This window comes from Myxocyprinus asiaticus, chromosome 13, assembly GCF_019703515.2.
Source record: "Myxocyprinus asiaticus isolate MX2 ecotype Aquarium Trade chromosome 13, UBuf_Myxa_2, whole genome shotgun sequence".
In the NCBI taxonomy this organism is placed as follows: domain Eukaryota; kingdom Metazoa; phylum Chordata; class Actinopteri; order Cypriniformes; family Catostomidae; genus Myxocyprinus; species Myxocyprinus asiaticus.
The window spans coordinates 38,255,013-38,279,180 of record NC_059356.1 but is presented as its reverse complement, the minus strand read 5'-3'; the positions used below and the strand labels follow the sequence as shown (position 1 = coordinate 38,279,180).

General features: G+C 46.4%; 1 pseudogene; it reads left to right on the top strand.

Moving 5' to 3' along the window:
- LOC127450981 (integrin alpha-IIb-like) overlaps positions 1-24,168 on the top strand; it is a 39,065-nt pseudogene that overhangs the window by 2,131 nt on the left and 12,766 nt on the right.

The following is a 24,168-nucleotide window of genomic DNA, read 5'->3' as shown; positions in this document are numbered from 1 at the left end:
GCTAAATGCTATTCTGAGATGCTGGTTGGCGCTGATTTGGCGGCACGAGGGGGACCTACACAATATTAGGCAGGTGGTTTTAATGTTGTGGCTAATCGGTGTATGCCTGTGGGCAGGCTTGGGAAGTAACGGAATACATATAACGGGATTACGTATTTAAAATGCAAAGTATAAGTAACTGTATTCCACTACAATTACAATTTAAATCATTGGTAATTAGAATAGTTACATTCAAAAAGTATTTTGATTACTGAAGAGATTACTTTGCATTTTATTGTCATTTGTTTCATTTAATATTTAGTTCTTTCAGATGGAAAACATTTATACATATAAATGATGCGATCCAAAGTGCATTTGAACAGTGGTGAAACACTTTCTTATGATGTGTTACATTCATACAAGCAGACAGAGAAGTAAGTTTGGAGCAGAAGAAATAGAAATAAACCTTGTGTAAATTGTCAGCTTTACGCTAAGCTAAAATGCTATTTCTAGCAATTTTACATGCACATGTTACCAGGCACGATCATATTTGTTTATCAGGAAAATTCACGTTGGATCATATTTTCTTCTTTTCTAGTAAGACCTTTGATATTAGGGCAAAAATCGTATTCTTGATAATAATTTTTGTATTGTTTTCCTGTAAAAATATCTAAAATTCCTTAAAACAAGATCAATTTGATTAATCTTGTTTTAGAAACAACACTGCATAAGATATTTAGGTTTTTCAGGAATGTATTTTTAACATGTGTATTTTGTCTTACTGTACTGGCAGAGTTTTTATAGTCAAAACAAGTGAAATATCTTCCAGTGCTGAAGAAGTAATCCAAAGTATTTAGAATAATTACTGACCTTGAGTAATCTAATGGAATACATTACAAATTACATTTTACAACATGTATTTTGTAATCTGTAGTGGAATACATTTCAAAAGTAACCTTCCCAACCCTGCCTGTGGGTGTTCTGGCTCTGCCACAGCCCCTTTGGGAGACATGTAAAAGCCGTGTTCTATGACAGAAACCATGTGTGTTAAAGGGCTTTCTCTGAAAAGTCTTTAATGCATTCATCTAAAAGTCTAACGGCTGCATTTGTGTTAACATGATGTTTCAGATCTCTGCTTCCTGCAAAACCCATTTAAGCAGGATTCTTAAATGCATGTAAGCGTGGTGAAAGTGTTGACAAAAAAGATGAATAAAAGATATAGAAGCCTCAGCGAAACCAAATGATGTCCACATTGCAAACTAAGAAGAAACTATGTTTCTAACCACAGATGGAGAGTTGTAGTTCCAACCACACGACTTTGCGATGCTGTTTGCGAATGTTCATTGGAACTATGGTTTCGAGAAACACCAAATCATTGAAGTATGTTGGTAATGATGGAACTTGCGAGAGACCATAGTTGGCTCTTTTTATCGAAAAAGAGCAGTAAGTACATTCAAATTTCTACTTTTATATTCCATGGAAGAAAGAAAGTCATATGGGTTTGGAGAGACATAAAGATAAGCAAATAATAACAGAATTTTCATTTTTGGGTGAACTATTCATTTAATGAAGACAAAGGACATATTTGAAAGAAAACCAGGACATTGCCGCAGGCATTGATCTTTCCAGCTGGTAATGTCTGTTAAATTAGGCACTGAACTTGCTGTTACAGGAAATTGCATTCACCACCTCAGAATCTAATTTCTCTTAGTTACAAGCAAATGAACCTAATGAGTCACTTAATGACAACAAGAGCTCAAGAGATCTAATTTTTCTTAGTCACGTAATCCACGTGAATGTCAATTGACATTAATGGGCGACTCAGGTGCTTAGTGATTGTGATATTATAATTTACATTCATGTTGCTTTACAGTGATTATTTTAAGAAAAGCATTGCTGTGAGGTTAAATACTAGATGATTGCATAATGTCAGCCTGCCCCTTGAGCAAAATAAATTGCTGAAGTGATTAATATTCCTTTATCCTCAGATGTGGCTGTTGAGGCATCTGGCTCTTGTGAAAGGTGCCAAGTTTATTTACCTGTGTCAGAGTGTCGGTTTGACCACCTAGTATGTTCAGGTCATTAAAAGCCCCTTCCAGACCCTTAATGATCCTCCGATGTTTGGTTTCAGCTTGAGAGGAGGTACATATGTAGATGATAATGGATACCCAGGTATGTCATACCTAAATAGTAGGTTATGTTTCCAAAATGGACATTTCTGTCATCATTTACTCACCTGTATGTCTCTTCAAATCCTTATGGCTTCCCGTAAAGCTATGGTATGGCTTTACAAGACTTGAAATGTATCGCACATGTTGCATGGGTTACTTTTATGGTGCTGGTTTGGAGTATAGTAAAAAATCATGAACATTATACCTTACATCTCCTTTTCTGATCCATTGAAGAAAATTAAACGGGTATCAAGAGGGTGAATTCTTTTAAACTAATAATTCAGCTTTATATTGTTTCCTTTTTTATAATAATGCCTCAAACCATTGTCAATAAAAGCTAGCTCTTTTTTTTTTTTTTTTCGCAGTACAATCGAGGTGGAATTATCAGTTATATGTAGTCACTTGGCTCAAATGATGACACTACCTGCTTTACCTGTACGACTTCCATTAATAACTTACCAGCGAACCTCAGGTCACCACATCAAAACATCTTAACCTCAGTCACCCCAGCAACCCCCAAGAACCACCAATGCATCATGCTTGGAGTCCCTCCCATTTAGGACAAAACCCATGAACAACAGCATGATACAGCCAACCAAAGCATCAGAGGTTGCCATCAAAGTTCAAATCTCTTTTGAGGGCAATCCCCATTAACTGCATTCTCCCTCAATCCCTTTGGGGGAGTTAAGAGTTGTGTGGGCAGCACAAGAGAGTCAATAGCACACGGCAAAGCTTTAGATTGTGCCCCCGAAGACAGTACAGATATAAATGGAAACAGGCTCTGACACTGTGATCCAGCATGGACATGGCAATGCTTTTTGACACACAACACCTCTAGCTCTTGAGAGGGACTCTTGGCACTCTTTATCTCGCTCTCTGTCAATGGTGGAGGGATCTCTCAGGTCACTTCTCACTGACAAAGTAATCTGCACTCTTTCTTTCCTCCATTTCAAGACAACTACACTTCCATTACTTACATACTTTGGTGTCTGTAGTGTGCTGATAGAGAGATACTGTTGAGTGAGGCCACACCCTATCTGTCTATCTGTCTTTCTGTTTATAACCAACCACTCAGCAATGCCCTAGCAACTATCCTGAACACCCTAGCAACTGCCTAGCTAGACCCTAGCAACCAGTCAAAACACTCTTAACAACTACCTAGCAAAACCTTAGCAACCACCCAGTACACTCTAGCAACAGCCGAGCAACCACTCAGAACTAAGGCTATCAATCAATTAAAAATTAAATGAACTAATTACATAAGACACTGATTAATTAATCAAATTATCAGTATTGTCAATTTTGTATCAATATTACATAAACTGTATATCAATATTTGTTGAAAAAGGCCCCCAATTAAAGATAATTCTATATATTGTAAACAAAATAACATAATTTAACATAAGCCTATCTCTGATACTTTACCAGTCCACAGTAATCCATTATGCAATTGAGTTTGTCAATCTGTCCAAGGAGACTTTAGGGCTGTTTTCACAGGACACATTCTTGTTCCCTATCTGTCACTCACTCGACGTTGGTGTCGATGTAGTGACACTAGGGGTCACTCTTGGGAGCCCGAGACACCTCTGGTCTTTGATAAAAGGCCAATGAAAATTGGCGAGTGGTATTTGCATGCCACTCCCCCGAACATACGGGTATAAAAGGAGCTGGTATGCAACCACTCATTCAGATTTTCTCTTCGGAGCCAAACGGTCATGCTCGCTGAGCTGAATACTACTGTTCATTCACCTGCTGGATCAGACGGCGCATTTCAGCGGCTTCTCCCCCCTCTGCACTGGTGCACTGCAGAGAACACCCCTGGCCTGCTTCGGCAGAAAACTAGAGAGTATATTTTCTGAAAGAGCATTTTTTCCCCTCTAAAAGAGTATATATTTCTCTAAAAGAGCGCACAGACGGAACGTCTTTTTAAAGACGCGTCTTTTTAAAGATGCTTTTCCGATTGTGTGTTATTCCTGGTTGTGCTCGTTATCTCTCGCCTTCTAACGGTCACGATCACTGTCTTTTGTGTCTGGGCACTGCTCACGCAGAGACAGCGTTCGTGGATGGTCACGTTCTCATTGCGAGAATGTGTCCATGGCAACGGTGCGGTCGCGGCTCGCCTTCGTAAGGAAGCGAGCCACCCCAGAGGCCCCCGCCTCGGTCCTTTTACCCACGGGTTTGAGGCCAGCGCGGCTAGCACTGGGGGCGATTTGGGGACCCCAATGGGACCGCCTCCGCCGGGTATCCCCCCGCGGACCTCCCATTCCCCAGCACGCTCGTCTGCCCCGATCGGGCTTCCGGGTGAGTCCGCCGGCTCGTCTCACGGAGAGTTCGACCTCTTATTCGGAGCCCACGAAAGTGATGAGCTCTCGAGCGCAGCATCGGAGAGCGGGCTCGTCCAGTCGGAAGCCTCAGCTGGGCTCCTCCCTTCGGGGTCGATCGCCCAGTCACAGGCTGACGCGGAGATGACGACATGCTTTCCCGGACAGCCACGAGCGTCGGTTAGAGTGGATTTCACCGCTCTTCCCTGAACCCTCGCGGCTCTGTGATTGGTTCCTGGGCTCGCGGCGCCGCTCAAAGCCACGCCACGCCCCGTTCCTTTCTTCCCAGAAGTGCATGAAGAGCTGACAAGGTCGCGGGAGGCACCTTTTACTGCCCGGTCCCGATCTTTTCAGCTTCCCCGCTCTCACTACCCTCGATGGTGGGGCGGCCAAGGGTTATTCGGCAATCCCCCAGTGGATAAAGGCGCTCGCGGTGCACCTATGCCCGCAGAGCGCCGCCACCTGGCGTGGGTGCCCAAAGCCCCCGTCCAAGGCCTGTAGGTTTACGTCGTCTCTGACGGTCAACGCCTATGGCGCTGCTGGACAAGCCGCCTCCGCCCTGCACGCCATGGCTCTCCTGCAAGTCCGCCAAGGCGCTAAAGGAAATGCACGAGGGTAGTTCCGCCCCGGGATTGATGCAGGAACTGCGCTCGGCGACCGACCTCGCTCTCCGAGCGACGGAGGTCACGGCGCGGTCTCTCGGGCGGACGATGGCCACACTAGTGGTCCAGGAGCGCCACCTTTAGCTCAACCTGGTCGAGATGGGTGAGGCCGACAGGACACGATTCCTTGCTGCCCCCATTTCCCAGGCGGGCCTATTCGGCGACACTGTCGAGGACTTTGCCCAGCAGTTCTCGATGGTAGAGCAGTAGATGGATGCTAGCCGGCTTGTCCTGCCCCGGCGTGGCTCAAGATCCCGCACCCCATCTACTCATCGCCGAGGGCGTCCCCCTGCGGTGACTGCACCGGCTCCACTGCAGCCCGCCCCTCCGGCCCGGCCCCAGCGTGGAGCCCACCGCAGGAAGCCGACGCCACCCGTCTCACAGCCGGCACCGAAGAACCCACGGAGGTCTTCGAAGCGCCCCTGAGACGAGCGACCCAGGGACAACGAAACCCGCTGCTCTGGAGCTGGTAAGCAGATCTTCTTTTTGTTACCTTTTGCATTTAATTGCGCTGCATGCCCAAGTGGCTGCAGTACTCAAGAGCTCCGCAAGAGTGGTTTCCTTGTTCCCTGGGTCACATATTTGGTGTGTACGGCTGGCATCACAACCACCGTCCACCACTCCATTTGGCAGGTTGGCGCTCCAGCGGCGGTCTCCCGCCCTGAGCACCCAGCTGTGGCACAAATCCGCCCCCGATGTGACAGTCTCCACGGGTCATTAGGACAGGCCTCTTCCTCCCCCGTCCCAGGCTGTTCCGGGGGTGGTCACAAGGAGCCAGGTAAGTGCTTCGATGTCCTCGGACTCAGCACGGCCACGATGTGGTGTGGCACCTCAAGCTCCGCCCCGCCGCGAGGCCCCACCCACCGGTACATCCGATGACGTTGTCCCTTTGGTCCCCCTTGCGCGGAACTCGGACGCATGGCTTGCGCTTTCCAGTCCGTCGCGAGGGCTGGTCCGGACCGTCCGACTCAGCTGCACGATTCACTTCGCTGGGCATCCGCCCAGGTCCAGCGGTGTCCACTTCACCTTGGTGAAAGTTGGAAACGCTGCTACCTTGCGCGGAGATCGCTACCCTCCTACGGAAGGACGCGATAGAACCTGTCCCTCCAGCCGAGATGAAGAAGGGGTTTTACAGCCCCTACTTCATTGTACCGAAAAAAGGCAGTGGGTTGCGGCCAATCTTGGACCTGCGAGTACTGAACCGGGCCTTACACAGACTCCCGTTCAAGATGCTGACGCAAAGACGCATTCTAGCGAGCGTCCGGCATCAAGATTGGTTCGCGGCGGTAGACCCGAAGGATGCGTACTTTCACGTCTCGATCCTTCCTCGACACACACCCTTCCTGTGGTTCGCGTTCGAGGGTCAGGCGTATCGGTACAAGTCCTCCCTTTCGGCCTGTCCCTGTCTCCTCGCATCTTTACGAAGATCGCAGAGGCTGCCCTTGCCCCGTTAAGGGAGGTGGGCATTCACATTCTCAACTATCTCGACGACTGGCTAATCCTAGCTCACTCTTGAGACGGGTTATGCGCACACAGGGACCTGGTGCTCTCACACCTCAGCCGACTAGGGCTTCGGGTCAGCTGGGAAAAGAGCAAGCTCCTCCCGGTTCAGAGCATCTCTTTTCTCGGTTTGGAGTTGGACTCAGTCTGCTTGACGGCGCACCTTACGAACGAGCGCGCCCAGTCGGTGCTGGCCTGTTTGAAGGCGTTCAAACAGAAAACAGCGGTTCCACTGAAACATTTTCAGAGGCTCCTGGGGCATATGGCATCCTCGGCGGTGGCCACCCCGCTCGGGTTGATGCATATGAGGCCGCTTCAGCACTGGCTCCAGACTCGAGTCCCGAGACGGGCATGGCGCCACGGGACACACCGCGTGGCCATTACGTCGGTCTGTCACCGTCTTTTCAGCCCTTGGACCGACCTCTCGTTTCCACGAGCAGGTGTTCCGCTAGAACTGGTCTCCAGGCACGTCGTGGTCACGACAGACGCCTCCAAAACAGGCTGGGGCACTGTTGGCAACGGGCACGCAGCCGCCGGCCTCTAGACGGGTCCACGGCTGCGTTGGCACATCAACTGCCTCGAGTTACTGGCAATTCTGCTCGCCCTGCGGAGGTTCCGGCCGTTGATCCAGGGCAAGCACGTGCTAGTTCGGACAGACAGCACGGCAGCGGTAGCATATGTCAACCGCCAAGGCGGTCTGCGCTCCCGCTGTATGTCATAACTCGCCCGCCGTCTCCTCCAACGGAGTTAGCAGCACCAAGTCGCTGCAAGCCACTCACATCCCGGGCAACCTCAACACTCCGGCGGACGCGCCGTAACAACAGGTTACCCTCAAGGGAGAGTGGAGACTCCACCTTCAGGTGGTCCAGCTGATTTGGAGTCGATTCAGTCAGGCACAGGTGCACCTGTTCGCCTCCCAAGAATCCTCCCACTGCCCGCTCTGGTACGCCCTCACCGAGGCCTTCCTCGGCATAGACGCGCTGGCACACAGCTGGTCCCCTGGCATTCGCAAATATGCGTTTTCCCCAGTAAGCCTGCTCGCACAGACCCTGTGCAAGGTCAGGGAGGACGAGGAGAAGGTCGTCCTGGTAAGCACCCTACTGGCCCGCCCAGACGTGGTGCTCGGACCTCACTCTCCTCGTGACAGCTCCCCCCCGGGCAAATTCCCCTGAGGAAGGCCCTTCTTTCTCAGGGAAGGGGCACCATCTGGCACCCGTGCCCAGACCTCTGGAATCTCCATGTCTGGCCCCTGGACGGGACGTGGAAGACCTAAGCTGTCTCCCACCTGCGGTGGTAGACACGTTCACTCAGGCTAGGGCTCCCTCTACGAGGCACCTGTATGCCTTTAAGTGGTGTCTGTTCGCTAAGTGGTGTTCTTCCCATCAGGAAGACCCCCAGAGGTGCGCAGTCAGATCAGTGCTTTCCTTCCTGCAAGAGAGGTTGGAAGGGAGGCTGTCCCCTTCCACCTTGAAGGTGTACGTTGCTGCCATAGCAGCACACCATGACGCAGTCGACGGTAAGTCCTTAGGGAAGCATGATCTGATCATCAGGTTCCTAAGAGGCACCAGGAGGCTGAATCCCTCCAGGCCACGCCTTGTTCCCTCATCGGACCTCTGTAGTTTTTCAGGGTCTACAGAGAGCCCCCTTTGAGTTTTGCAGTCAGCCGGGCTTAAGGCACTCTCCTTGAAGACTGCCCTCCTGACTGCGCTCACTTCCATCAAGAGGGTAGGTGACCTGCAAGCGTTCTCTGTCAGCGAAACGTGCCTGGAGTTCGGTCTGGGCTATTCTCACGTGATCCTGAGACCCCCGACCGGGCTATGTGCCCAAGGTTCCCACCACTCCTTTTAGGGACCAGGTGGTAAACCTGCAAGCGCTGCCCCAGGAGGAGGCAGACCCAGCCCTGTCGTTGCTGTGTCCGGTGCGCGCTTTACGCATCTATTTGGATCGCATGCAGAGCTTTAGAATCTCTGAGCAGCTCTTTGTCTGCTTTGGTTCACAGCAGAAAGGAAGCGCTGTCTCCAAGCAGAGGATCGCCCACTGGCTCATTGACGCCATAACTATGGCATGTCTCGCCCAAAACATGCCGCCCCCGGTAGGGCTACGAGCCCATTCTACCCGTGGTGTAGCGGCTTCTTGGGCCCTGGCCAGAGGTGCCTCTCTAACAGACATTGCAGAGCAGCGGGCTGGGCAACACCCAACACCTTTGCAAGGTTCTACAACCTCCGGGTGGAACCGGTTTCGTCCCAGGTAGTGGCACGCAACACAAGCGGATAAGCCCGGGATAGCCGGCCGGGTGTATCGCTTGCACATAGCGCCTTCCACCTCCTTTTGAGCTGAAGACGTGCGCTGTTAATTCCCAGTAGTGTTCACAAAAGTTGTTCCCTGGTTGACTTCCTCCGAGCCCTGTGGCAGTCGAGTTTTCAGAGAGACTCACTGCCGGCCCAGTACACGCGCTAACTAAGAGCCCGGTTCTGGGGTAGGTGCTCCGCATGTGGCGGTTCCCTGTAAGGCTAACCCCATGCGATCTATATCTTCCGCTAGTTCGTTTCCCTACTGGCAAACTGCGTCTTCCTTGGGCAGAGCCCCTCAGTCTCCATGTTGTAGTAACTCCTCCCCCATTGGGCAGGATCTACCTTGAAGGCTCTCCACATGGTTGGAAAGACCATGTGATGTATTCTTCCACTTAAATATCCCCCCCTCTCTTGGGGCGAGGTGTGGTCTCCGCGGTGTCCTCCCCTTGGGAGGGACACCCCCCGACTAGACCTGGCGGCCCAGTCAGATAATCCCCCTTCTTTTTTAGGGAGTAGAAAAAGAGAAGGGGAAAGAGGCCACGACTGGGTTAAGCCTGTCTCTATCTCTGGGTAGTCGACTTGTCCCCAAAAAGGGCCATTCGACACTCATAACTGTGTTGGGGGAGGTTACGTGTCGACCTGGTGCGCTGGCTATGAGGCACACAGCAAGTCTGCCCACCACACACCGCCAGTTCACGTAACACAGTTCAGCCTTGTGGCGTTTTGTATAGGGACCCCTAGTGTCACTACATCGACACCAACGTCGAGTGAGTGACAGATAGGGAACGTCATGGTTACTGGTGTAACCTCCGTTCCCTGATGGAGGGAACGAGACGTTGGTCCCTCCTGCCACAACGCTGAACTACCCGCTGAAATGGGCGGACCTTATATCGGCTCCTCAGCGTAAAACCTGAATGAGTTTTTGCATACCAGCTCCTTTTATACCCGTATGTTCGGGGGAGTGGCATGCAAATACCACTCGCCAATTTTCATTGGCCTTTTATCAAAGACCAGAGGTGTCTCGGGCTCCCAAGAGTGACCCCTAGTGTCACTACATCGACACCAACGTCTCGTTCCCTCCATCAGGGAACGGAGGTTACACCAGTAACCATGACGATTTCATTTTTTCTGCTGTTTTCGTTGGTCTAGGTACACATGAGTCAAACAGATGCTTTTGCAGTGTCTCACTATGGTTGCATCGCGTTTCACAGGTTTCCATCGTCTCCAGCCATAAACACGGCATTTTTAGGATGCTGTGTCAAGTTAAGTGTAATTTTAAACTTTAAAAAATGGGTCTCGAGAACCCTGCACTCTGCTTTGTTCAACTGTCTTTGTACAGCTGTCGGTTTGTTGCCTGTACAGTCAGCTGGATTTGTGCTTATTGTCCCCTGCTGACTGGTACTCGCAAAAACATGAAGGTGGTACTTCAAGCTTGAACATCTCCTTTGGTATGAAAATTTTTTGTTATGGAATTTAAGTATTGCCAGGTTTCATGATTAATTGCTTTATTTTTAACGCATTTACATACATTCCTTCAAACTTTACATTCCTCTATAAATGTCCAATTATTCAAACTAAACAAGGCTTATAACCTTCCACTAACCTTCAAACTGATGTTAACAATTCAACATAACATTCAAAGTTTGTCTTGCCAAACTTTGCTTTTCCACTTTTATGCATTGTGTGGCTTTTCAGACACAGGGGGTCTACATTATGTTAAGTGTGTATTTGTGAGCATGTATTCCTATGTGAATTATCTTTGTGTTTGACTTTATCATGGCACAAGCTGTAGTGAGGACACAAGCCCAACTATCTTTCTTCCTTGATCTTATGAACCCCAAAGACAAATTTTATCTGCTCCCCCAGAGCAGCACATTCATTACCTGGTAATGCGTCTGAACTTAGTACAAGAGACAGTTTCCTTCATCATCATGATTCAAGTCACCGCTGGCATTTAAAATGCTCAAGTAGTCAACTGTGAAAAACTCAAGGATTATTAAACTTTGTATCAGGAATTGTGCAGTGAGCTGTTAATACATCCTCCTCTAACTTCTGGTCAAGTGAACGCTGGCATGTTTGACTGCCTCTGTTGTGCTTCTTTTCGAAGTTTTTCGATGCTTTTGTGTAGTGGTCTTTTGAAGGAGCGACTTAAGGAAATCGAGTTTTATGCTTCTCTTTTATGAATAATCTTATGGACTATTTACTTTTTTAGTTTGTTTGGAATCTACACTACACCTTCATCAGACCAATTTGAACCCTTCTCTCTACGCTTTTATCTCCACCTCATCCTCTCGTTTGACTGGATTACACTGGGGGCAAGGGCATGGCCGAGTGTTCATCTGGGGAGAGAGGAAGCGGTAAGGGTTTTCACCTGAGATGAATTGCTGCTAATTGTGATTTCTATGTTCACAGTGAGAGGCGGGGAAATAAAAGGCTGCCCAAAACCCCAGAGAGGGAGAGAGAGCTTCACACACCCTGAGAGAGTGTTGTCCAAATGAATATTGTGTTTGAGTGTGCCACTGGAAAGCATAGTTTGAGTTCTGTAAAATAAATAATACCTTTTTGAGTTGGATCTGTTGCCTCCTGCTTCCTCCTTTCCCTCCTCCACGAACGAACCTTATTTCACTGGTGCCGAAACAAAGGATTTAGAGGAAGAGGAAATGTTGCCATGGAGTCGTCGCCACTGGAAGAAGTCTTCCGGTCCCTCGCCAGCATCCACCAAGGCCAACAGCAGGCCCTCATGGATCTCATAAGAGAGCAGCAGCAGTGCTTTCAGGTGCTCCTTCAGGCCCAGGAAGAAGATCGGCAGGTGCTGCGGAGCTTGGTCTCCCAGGAGGGGGCGGCCCTCGCGACCCCGCCAGCAGTACACTCCCACATTTTGCTTACCAAGATGGTCCCCCAAGATGACCCAGAAGCATATCTGGAGCTCTTCAAGCATACCACCAAAGCGATGAAGTGGCCACAGGGCCAGTGGGTGGTGCATCTGCTACCACTGCTGACCGGGGAAGCCCAGATCATGGCGCAACAGCTTCTGGTCACCAACCTCCTGGATTACACAGTGCTGAAGAAGACCATCTTGCACGGGTCAGCCATAGTCAGGGGACAAAAGCATAATGTTGAGGCGGTGGTTAGTCCTCGCCTCACCCATCCACTAATTTTTGGAAGCAATTGGCCAGCTTTTCATTCATTATTGAAGGGGTTGTGTGTGGATGGGTCCTGTGAGAAAGTAAATCGATGTGAGATGTGCGAAACACTGGCTGGGGAGGCATGGCCTGGGCCGTCTGTGGCTGCCCTGCGTCAGACTGACGCTGGGGAAAGGGAGGTGTCATCCTCCCCCACTCTTAGGGAATTCCCGGCAGGGGATTTCCCGCTAGAGCAGTCGTGAGAGGAAACACTGCAACACGCCTTTGACCAAGTGATTGTGATTGATGATCAACGGCTCCAACCGGGCATCACACTCTCATATTCATACTTTTAAATTATAAAAGATCAGTTATATAGAGTGACACAAGACACTCACACACAAGAAAATACAACCCAGTTGTTTGTACCAAAGAGCTGTCGGCAAATGCTATTCTAGGCGGCTCATCATAATCCAATGGCAGGTCACTTGGGACAGGGGAAGACACTAATCCATCTCATGGCCCGTATTTATTGGCCGGGCATTCACAGGGATGTTCGCCAGTGGTGTGCGGCATGCCATGAACGTCAGCTGGTGAATCCACCAGCCCCCCCAAAAGCGCCATTGTGGCCTCTTCCATTGATCGAGGTTCCTTTTGAGCGAATTGGCATGGACCTCATCGGGCCATTAGAATGGACTTCACGCGGACATCACTTTGTGTTAGTCCTAGTGGATTACGCAACAAGATATCTGGAAGCAGTGCCGCTGCGCAACATCTCATCACATAGTGTTGTGGAGGCACTCTTCAAAATTATCTCCCGAGTGGGGATTCCAAAAGAAATCCTCACTGATCAGGGCATGGCTTTTATGTCATGTACACTACGCGAGCTGTATGAATTATTGGGTATCAAATATATTCGGACAAGCATGTACCATCCCCAAACAGACGGCTTGGTTGATCAATTTAATAAAACCCTAAAGAATATGATTTGTAAGTTCATGCACGAAGATGTTCTGAACTGGGATAAGTGGCTCGAACCTCTGTTATTTGCAGTGCGAGAGATCCCACAAGCCTCCACCGAGTTATCCCTGTTTAAATTGTTATATGGGCATAGGCCCCATGGCGTGTTAGACGTCATGAAGGAAAATTGGGAGGAGGGACCTTCACAAAGCAAAAATGAAATTCATACGTTCTTGACCTGAGAGCAAAACTTCACACGCTGGGCCGACTATCACAGGAGAATTTGCTACAGGCGCGAGAACGTCAGTCCCGGCTGTATAACAGGGGAGCTCAGCTATGGGAGTTTGCACAGGGAGATAAAGTACTTGTATTACTGCCCACATCTAGCTCAAAACTACTCGCAAAGTGGCAAGGGCCCTTTGAGTTCACACGGCGAGTTAGGAAGTCTACTATGGGGTGGTGCGTACGGATGGGGCAGGGCATGTCAGATTTACCATCTCAACCTACTAAAACCGGAGGTGAATCTAAAAGCCAATCACTTCCTTGTGGAGACCACCTCTTGCCGTCACAACGTATGGAGGTTGTCAGGTTGCAAAATAATCTCTCTGACGTATTCTCGCCTCTCCCCAGCCACACTAATCTAATAAAACACCACATCGAGACAACCCCTGGGGTAGTGGTACGTAGTCGTCCATATCACTTACCCGAACACAAGAAACAGGTAGTATGGGAAGAATTAACATACGATGTCCCATGAGAAAACGGCCTTCTCCACACTGTTTGGGTTACAGCAATTTGTGACCTTTCTGTTCAGTTTGTTTGGGGTCCCAGCTACGTACAGAGTCCTCTGACTGCACGCTGTGTATGCCGCTGCTTATTTGGATGATATTATTATTTACAGTAATGACTGGCAGTGGCACATGCAGCATCTGAGGGCAGTTCTGAGGTCACTGCGGCGAAATCTGAAGAAGCATGTAGTTGGACAGGTGGAGGTACGGTATCTGGGTTTCCACTTAGGTTGTGGGAAAGTGTGGCCCTAAATTGATAAAACCACAGCGACTGCGACATGCCCAAGACCAAAAAGGAGGTGAGACAGTTCTTGGGGCTGGCTGGCTATTATCGAAGATTTGTGCATACTATTTGGACGTCACCAGCCCGCTGACTGATCTCACTAAAAAGGGAGCTCCAGATCCGGTCCAGTGGATGGAGCCGTGCCAACAAGCTTTCACGTAGGTAAAAGCTGCTTTTTGTGGCGGGCCGCTTCTGCATTCCCCTAACTTCTCTCTCCCTTTTGTTTTGCAGATGGACGCATCGTGCAGGGAGCTGGGTGCTCTACTGTCCCAGGTGGTGGAGGGGAAGGAGCGCCAGGTGCTGTACATTAGTCGGAAGCTCTCTATGAGAGAGATTAAGTACAGCACCATCGAGAAGGAGTGCTTGGCCATCAAGTGGGTGGTCCTCACTCTCCGCTACTATTTGCTGGGATGGGCATTCACCCTCTGTTTGGACCATGCCCCGCTCCAGTGGCTCCACTGCATGAAGAATGCCAACACCCAGATCACCGGTTGGTATCTGGTACTCCAGCCATTTAAGTTCAAGGTGGTCCACAGGCCTGGGGCATAGATGGCTGTTGCGGACTTCCTCTTTAGAAAAGGGGAGTGGGCAGGCCGGGCTGTTCCCTTGACCTAAGTCGGGCGGTGGGGTTATGTGGGGGCGAGGGCGTGGCCAAGCATTCTTCTGGGGAGAGAGGAAGTGGTAAGAGTTTTCACCTGTGATAAATTGCTGCTGTCAAGGAAATCCATTTATTGTCACTCAACCACATACACAAGTGCAACAGTGGGTGAAAGTCTTGGGTGCAGTTCCAAGCAACATAGCAGTCATGACAATTACAATAAACATCTAATTTACATATAACACAATTTACAAATCTTGATTACCAAACACAATATACAATATACACCTAATAATATGCAGTATACAATATACACAAAATAAGATTATGTGACCATGTGAGTTCCTCAGTGATGTGGACACTAAGGAACTTGAAGCTGCTGACTCTCTCCACTGGTGCTCCATGGATGGTGATGGGGCTGTGTTCTCTGTCTTTCCTCCTGAAGTCCACCACAAACTCCTTGGTCTTGCTGACATTGAGGGAGAGGTTGTGCTCCTGGCACTAGCATGTCAGAGTGTGCACCTACTCTCTGTAGGTTTCATCATTGTCAGTGATCAGACCTACCACTGTTGTATCATCAGCAAACTTGATGATGGCATTGGAGCTATGTGTTGCCACACAGTCATGTGTGTACAGGGAGTAAAGGAGTGGGCTGAGAACACAGCCCTGTGGGGCTCCAGTGTTGAGGGTCAGTCATGAGGAGATGTTGCTGCCCATTCTAACCACCTGGCATCTGCTTGACAGGAAGTCCAGGATCCAGCTGCACAGCAAGCTGTTAAAGCCCAGAGCCCGGAGTATCTCATCAACTCTTGGAGGGCACTATGGTGTTGAATGTTGAGCTATAGTCTACAAACAGCATCTCACATAAGTGTTCCTTTTTTCCAGGTGGGAGAGAGCAGTGTGTAGTGTAGATGCAATGGCATCATCATTGGAGCGGTTGTTGCGGTAAGCAAACTGCAATGGGTTCAGTGAGGGAGGCAGCACAGAGCAGATGTAATCTCTGATTAGCCTCTCAAAGCATTTGCTGATGATGGAGGTCAGAGCAACAGGACGCTAGACATTTAAGCAACGTTTGGACGTTTTGAAGCATGTGGAGACCACAGACAAGGAGAGGGAAAGGTTGAAAATGTCCGTCAAAACACCAGCCATTTGGTTTGTGCACGCTCTAATGCCGTCTGTTGTTATGACAATCCCTTGTTATGTTTGGAAAAACCACAGTGAAATTGCTCTGAAATTTATGCTGTGTCAACAACGTCCTTACGTGTTTGCCACTCAAAAGGGAGAAAAATAATCCTCGCTTTGATGTGAGTTGCTAGAAACAAACATGGGCTTAGACAATTTATGCACTGAAGAACAGAAAATCTGACTCAATTGTAAGAAAGTGTTTATGGAGTCCGTGACGTAGCTCAATAGGGGGCGACGCTTAAGCGCCATCAGCCAATTAATTGCCGTGATTGTATAAGGGCTTCAGACCACAAGAAACTTGGACGGTGTCCCCTAGTGATCATACGCAGCTCAAGTTCCAAGAAAGGGAACTTGGTAAGGCATGGGGTGGGTATGCGTTTTGTAGTGCTGGTTCAAGTAAGAGCAGGGGAGTAATCACATTGATAAGCATTTACGATTTAAATGTCTCAAACAGATCAAAGATAATTTAGGAAGAGTCATTACTGTTTTGGCTGAAATACAGGGACAAAATCTTATTTTGGCTAATATTGATGCATCCAACACTGTTGATCAGAACTTTTTTATAGTTCTTGAGGTAAAGTTACAAGCAGCTGGGATCCTTCATGATATGGTTTTGGGTGGAGACTTCAATCTGTTAATGGATCCGGTCCTTGATCATAGTGATGCAAAAGTGTGTAGACCCTTTAGAACAACATTGACACTTCAGAGGATGTGTAAAATTATTGGTCTTACAGACATTTGAGGACTTCTAAATCCATATGGGAGGGATTATACCTTTTTTATCAGTTCATAAGATTTACTCTAGAATATATATACAGGTGCATCTCAATAAATTAGAATGTTGTGGAAAAGTTAATTTATTTCAGTAATTCAACTCAAATTGTGAAACTCGTGTATTAAATAAATTCAATGCACACAGACTGAAGTAGTTTAAGTCTTTGGTTCTTTTAATTGTGATGATTTTGGCTCACATTTAACAAAAACCCACCAATTCACTATCTCAAAAAATTAGAATACATCATAAGACCAATAAAAAAAAACATTTTTAGTGAATTGTTGGCTTTCTGGAAAGTATGTTCATTTACTGTATATGTACTCAATACTTGGTAGGGGCTCCTTTTGCTTTAATTACTGCCTCAATTCGGCATGGCATGGAGGTGATCAGTTTGTGGCACTGCTGTGGTGGTATGGAAGCCCAGGTTTCTTTGACAGTGGCCTTCAGCTCATCTGCATTTTTTGGTCTCTTGTTTCTCATTTTCCTCTTGACAATACCCCATAGATTCTCTATGGGGTTCAGGTCTGGTGAGTTTGCTGGCCAGTCAAGCACACCAACACCATGGTCATTTAACCAACTTTTGGTGCTTTTGGCAGTGTGGGCAGGTGCCAAACCCTGCTGGAAAATGAAATCAGCATCTTTAAAAAGCTGGTCAGCAGAAGGAAGCATGAAGTGCTCCAAAATGTCTTGGTAAACGGGTGCAGTGACTTTGGTTTTCAAAAAACACAATGGACCAACACCAGCAGATGACATTGCACCCCAAATCATCACAGACTGTGGAAACTTAACACTGGACTTCAAGCAACTTGGGCTATGAGCTTCTCCACCCTTCCTCCAGACTCTAGGACCTTGGTTTCCAAATGAAAACTTGCTCTCATCCGAAAAGAGGACTTTGGAACACTGGGCAACAGTCCAGTTCTTCTTCTCCTTAGCCCAGGTAAGACGCCTCTGACGTTGTCTGTGGTTCAGGAGTGGCTTAACAAGAGGAATACGACAACTGTAGCCATATTCCTTGACATGTCTGTGTGTGGTGGCTCTTGATGCCTTGACCCCAGCCTCAGTCCATTCCTTGTGAAGTTCACCCAAATTCTTGAATCGATTTTGCTGGACAATCATAAGGCTGCGGTTCTCTCGGTTGGTTGTGCATCTTTTTCTTCCACACTTTTTCCTTCCACTCAACTTTCTGTTAACATGCTTGGATACAGCACTCTGTGAACAGCCAGCTTCTTTGGCAATGAATGTTTGTGGCTTACCCTCCTTGTGAAGGGTGTCAATGATTGACTTCTGGACAACTGTCAGATCAGCAGTCTTCCCCATGATTGTGTAGCCTAGTGAACCAAACTGAGAGACCATTTTGAAGGCTCAGGAAACCTTTGCAGGTGTTTTGAGTTGATTAGCTGATTGGCATGTCAAAATATTCTAATTTTTTGAGATAGTGAATTGGTGGGTTTTTGTTAAATGTGAGCCAAAATCATCACAATTAAAAGAACCAAAGACTTAAACTACTTCAGTCTGTGTGCATTTAATTTATTTAATACACGAGTTTCACAATTTGAGTTGAATTACTGAAATAAATGAACTTTTCCACGACATTCTAATTTATTGAGATGCACCTGTATATAAAACCAATAATCCTCTCAGCAGTCCGAACTGTCCTTTGTATTCTTCTGATGTCTGATTTCGTAGCTGAACAAACCAGACAGTTATTGAAGTGTAGAGGACAGACTCAATGACTGCTGAGTAGAACTGTATCAGCAGCGCCTGTGGCAGGTTGAATTTCCTCAGCTGGCAAAGGAAGTACAACCTCTGCTGTGCCTTTTTCTGTGCCTTTGGAGTCCATGTGGGTCTCCCACTTCAGGTCCTGTGAGATGGTTGTGCCCAGGAACCTGAATGACTCCACTGCTGCCATAGTGCTGTTTAGAATGGTGAGGGGGGTCAGTGTTGGGGTGTTCCTCCTAAAGTCCACAATCATCTCCACCGTTTTGAGCGTGTTCAGCTCAAGGTGGTTTTGACTGCACCAGACAGCCAGCTGTTTAACCTCCCTTCTGTATGCAGACTCATCGTCATCTCGGATGAGGCCGATGACAGTGGTGTCATCTGCAAACTTCAGGAGCTTGACAGAGGGGTCCTTGGCGATGCAGTCATTGGTGTAGAGGGAGAAGAGTAGTGGGGAGAGCACACATCCCTGGGGGGCACCAGTGCTGATTTTACAGGTGCTGGAAGTGAGTTTCTCCTGTCTCAAAAGTTGCTGCCTGTCCGTCAGAAAGCTGGTAATCCACTGACAGATAGACATGGGAACAGAGAGTTGGTGTAATTTATTCTAGAGTAAAGCTGGGATGATGGTGTTGAAAGCTGAACTGATGGTGTTGAAAGCTGAACTGAAGTCCACAAAAAGGATCCTTGCATATGTCCCTGGTCTGTCCAGATGTTGCAGGATATGATGCAATCCCATGTTGACTGCATCATCCACAGACCTGTTTGCTCGATAAGCAAATTGAAGGGGATCTAGAAAGGGCCAGTGATGTTTTTCAGGTGGGCCAACACCAGTCTCTCAAATGATTTCATGACCACAGACATCAGGGCGACAGGTCTGTAGTCATTAAGTCCTGTGATTTTTGGTTTCTTTGGGACGGGGATGATAGTGGAACGTTTGAAGCAGCATGGGACTTCACACTGCTCCAGTGATCTATTGAAGATCTGTGTGAAGATGGGTGCCAGCTGGTTAGCACAGGATCTAAGACATGCAGGTGAAAAGCCATCTGGGCCCTGTGTTTTCCTTATCCTTTGTTGTCGAAAGACACGGCTCACATCATCTTCACAGATCTTAAGTGCAGGTTGAGTAGCAGGAGGGGGGAGGAGGGGGGTTGCAGGAAGTGTTTGTGTGAAATGAAGGTCAGAGTGGGTGTGGGTTGTGAGATAGGGCCTTTCAAATCTACAGTAGAACACATTCAGGTCGTCAGCCAGTTGTTGGTCCACCACAGGGTTGGGGGCAGGAGTCCTGTAATTTGTAAGTTGTTTAATGCCACTCTACACTGATGCAGGGTCGTTAGCTGAAAACTTGTTTTTCAGATTCTCAGAGTATCTTCTTTTAGCCACTCTGATTCCCTTATTCAGTGTGTTCCAGGCCTGATTATACAAGACTTTATCCCCAACTCTGTAAGCATCCTCTTTGGCCTGACGAAGCTGCCTGAGTTCCACTGTAAACCATGGTTTGTCGTTGTTAAATGTTAAATAAGTCCTAGTTGGAATGCACATATCCTCACAAAAACTGATATATGATGTAACAGTATCTGTGAGCTCGTCCAGATTGGTGTCTGCAGCCTCAAAAACACTCCAATCAGTGCAGTCAAAGCAGGTTGTAGTTCCTGCTCTACTTCATTGGTCCATCTCTTTACAGTCCTTAATACAGGCATAGCAGATTTTAATTTCTCTGTAGGTTGGAAGAAGATGAACCAGACAGTGATCAGATAGTCCCAAAGCTGCTCTAGGGACAGAGTGATATGCATCCTTTATTGTTGTGTAGCAATGATCCAGTATATTTCTGTCTCTGGTTGGGCATGTAATGTGCTGTTTGTATTTGGGCAGTTCACATGTGAGGTTTGCTTTGTTAAAATCCCCAATAATAATAATAACTGAGTCCAGGTATTGTTGTTCTGTGTCTGTGATTTGATCAGTCAGCTGTTGCAGCGCGGCATTCAAACTCACATTTGGCGCGATATACACACTCACCAGAATAAACGAAGAAAACTCCCGCAGCGAGTTTTAAAGGTTACAGTTAATAAAGAGCGCTTCCCAATTAGGACAGCACATCTTCTTTAATGTTGTTACATCTGTACACCAACTTTCATTGATGTAAAAGCATGTTCCACTGCCTCTCGTTTTCCCCGTTAACTCCGCGATGCGATCCGCTCTGAACAGCTGAAAGCCCAGAAGATGTAACGCGCTGTCCGGAATGGCTTCGCTCAGCCAGGCAGCAGAGTTTGAAAAGTCCTTGTTTGTGCAGTGAGGAGATGTAGTTCGTCCGTTTTGTTAGGGAGAGAGCAGAGAGTCGCTAGATGAATGCTCGGCAGCGTTGTTTGAAAGCCCTGCCGACGGAGTTTGACCAGCGCGCCTGCTCGTCTCCCTCGCCTGCATCTCATAGCACATTTAAACAACACAGCCGCGCCTCCAACTAAAATGTCAAACAAAACGTCCGAATATTCAAAATCTGGGAAAAGATTGACTGGTGTATGCTGTCGAATGTTCAGCAGTTCATCTCTGATAAAACTGACTGAAAAAATTGCTAAACACAGGACAAACAAACAAAAATAACAAAACATAATTTTACTTCAAATATTTACTTCTGCTGTATATTAATAAGGCCTTTAAAGGTTTCTATTTTGATCTTTATAGTTCCACATCCTCTTCTTCCGATAAGGATATTAGCAATTTCTTAGAGCCATTAGAACCTCCTAAATTGACGAATGATCAAAAAAACTCTCTTGAGATTATTTTTCTCTTGGTTGGGGAATAGAATTATTAATTCTTTCTCCAAATTTTCAGGAACTGGTCTAAATCAGAAGCTCTTACTATGACAGCATATTGCCCTACCATAGCTTTCCAACCTGGCACCTTTCAATGGCCCAAGCAAGGCATTAGGTATTTAGGCATTTTATTTTCAGCTAATTTGAGAGATTTAGTTAGTTAATTTCGACCCATTAATGAAAAGATTCTCGTGTGATGTTGATAGGTGAGCTTCACTACATTTGTCTATGGCTAGGAAGGTCAGTGTTATACAAATTAATTGTATCCCCAAATTCAATTATCTACTGCAGTTTCTCCCTTTAAAAGTTCCTGTTTCTTATTTTAAACAATTTGATAGAATATTTAAGTCTTTTTTTTTTTTTTTGGAATGGTAAATGAACTCGGTTGCATTTCAGTAAGTTGTATAGACCAATTGACAAAGGAGGTTTAGGCCTCCCCAACATTTTGTTTTATTACTATGCTTTTAATCTTAGACACCTGGCCCATTGATTTCTTCCACCAGAAAGAGCCCCTCCCTGGTACAACACTGAACATGTGGTTCTTGCCCCAATCTCACCATTGCAAAGTCTTTCTATTAAAATTCCCATGAGAAGCAAAAATGCATCCTATTATTTCACATTTACATTCAGTATGGACAAAGGTTTCTTGTATGTTCAAGTCTGAGACTTAACTAAATGTCTCCTCAAGTATATGGCCGAACCCCAAGTTATGTATTGATAAGTCCCCCTTTTGCTGGAGGGAGTGGATCGAGAGGGGTGTTGCTACACTTGGTGACCTTTATGAAAATGGAGCTCTGAGATCATTGGAAAATATAACACAGCAATTTGGGTTTTTTAGATCTCAATTTTTCAGGTATTTACAGCTGCGCCATTTACTTTGTACTTTTATTGGTGGTAGTACACTACCCCCTAAGGCTGATGACACTCTTTGTATGTTGCTCACAGCCTTTGGAAAGGGTCATGAAGCATCAGTGTATTATTCCTTGTTGATTCAGAGCCTGGGTGATGGAGCCTTAACAGCTCTTAAGAGGTTATGGGAAAGAGATTTGAACTTGGTTTTGGAATATGGGGAGTGGGAAATAATTTTTTTTTTTAATGTTAGAACTATGTCTAGGGATGCAAGGGTATGGCTGATTCAGTTTAAGGTTTTGCATTGTTTCTACTGGACTCCCTCTAGATTGTTTAGGCTTGGTTTAAAAAAACACACCCACCTGCTGGCGATGTCAGTTGGAGGACGGAGACATAGCCCATGCTCTGTTCTGCGCTAAGATTCAAGAATTCTGGGTTAGTGTCCAGAATTTTATCTGTGAGTTTCTAGATACTCAAATTTCATTCTGCCATAGACAATGTATATTGGGTGATGGGGCAGTTCTTAAAGTAGGTGACAAATATATAAAAACCTGGGTCCAAACTAGTGTAATGATGGGCAGACAGATTATTCTTAGAGGATGGAAGTCAAAAGGTGCTCTCTCATTTCAAGAATGGTTCACCGAACTGGGCAGGGTGGCGCCATTTGAAAAGTCATATAAATTGCTTGGCAGACTTGACATGTATGGGAAGAAATGGGACAAATACTTGACCCTTCTGGAGAGCTCTCAGTGAGGACCATGTGGAGAGAAACATGTTTGTGGTTGAAATTGTAAATTGTATCCTTTGTGGAATTTTTCTTTTCTCCTTTTCTCTCTTTATTTGTTGATTTTAATATTTTTATTTTTACAATTATTTTTTATTTTGTGTGTTTATACATGTCTTACTCAGGCTTGATCACTGGATGTTGTTGTGGGTTGGGGTGGGGTTTGGGATTGGGATTAGGATTGGGAGGGGGAGGGGGGGATATTGGGGGTTAAAAGGGGATAATTGATTGATTGTTCATGTATCTTGTAATTTATTTTATGTAATATATTAAGAATCAATAAAAACTGTCAATCACAACAATAACAAACAATAACAAACCCTGTATCTGTAGCTGTATGTAAAATTTCCCTTCTGGTGCATATTTTCAGTGTTGATAACAATGATTGGACGAATGCAGCCCGCGACGGACATGCAACCTGTCAATGGAGCTGCTCTGCTCTTCTGTGAAATGTTGCCAAGAAAATAGTCTCTGTTTGTCTTTCATCTTCTGAAATATGCCACAAAAGCATGGAGTACTGTCTCTTCATAATGGTAGTCATCGCGTTTGCCACCGCTGTTCGACACTTTACCGGTTTCCCTCAGACGGAGAATGTAAACAGCGCATGAAAGTTTCAGCTAGTGCATGTGAAAGTGCATGAATATTTAGTGAGGTATGTACTGAAGCTTTATTTGATTGGTTGTCTGTTGCTAAACAATTTTCTGAAACATTCTAACATCGCATCGTTTCACACTGTATACCTTTGGCACCGCAACGTAGGGTTAACCCCGTAAATGCGATGCTAACCCTGCTCCGGAGCAGGGTTTCATATCCCCAGGTAAAAAGCGGTGCTAACCCCCTTTCAAAATTACAAGTGTGAAACGTTGCTTTACCCAGGGTTAAAAGCGGGGATTAGAATGAAGATAACCCGGAGTTAAGCACAGTGTGAAAAACCCTTATGTCTAACATGTTTTTGGGGACAAGCAGATATTGTTTATCCTGCCTCCTAAACTTTAAATGTAACATTTTTATATGTAAGCTTTATTTTGGCAACTTTTCACAACATAAGTTTTTTCTTGTTTGTTTGTTTGTTTGTTTGTTTCATGTAATGCAAAGTTATTTCAGCATTTGAACTAGTAAAGGAAAGTTTGTCAAGACAAACTTTAATACTGGCCAGACAAAACCTTGCCTGAAAGTAAAAAAAATAAATAAGCATTCTGTCAATGTACAGTACATGTATGTCTACTACAGGAAATGTCCAATCAAAATCATAAGAAATCATACAAGATGGCGAAATTGTTCAACTTTTACTCCCATAGAGAAAAATAAATGAAGCAACTAACGATGAAATTTTTCCAAATTTTAACTCCTAAACCTACCTAACCATAAAGTCTAACC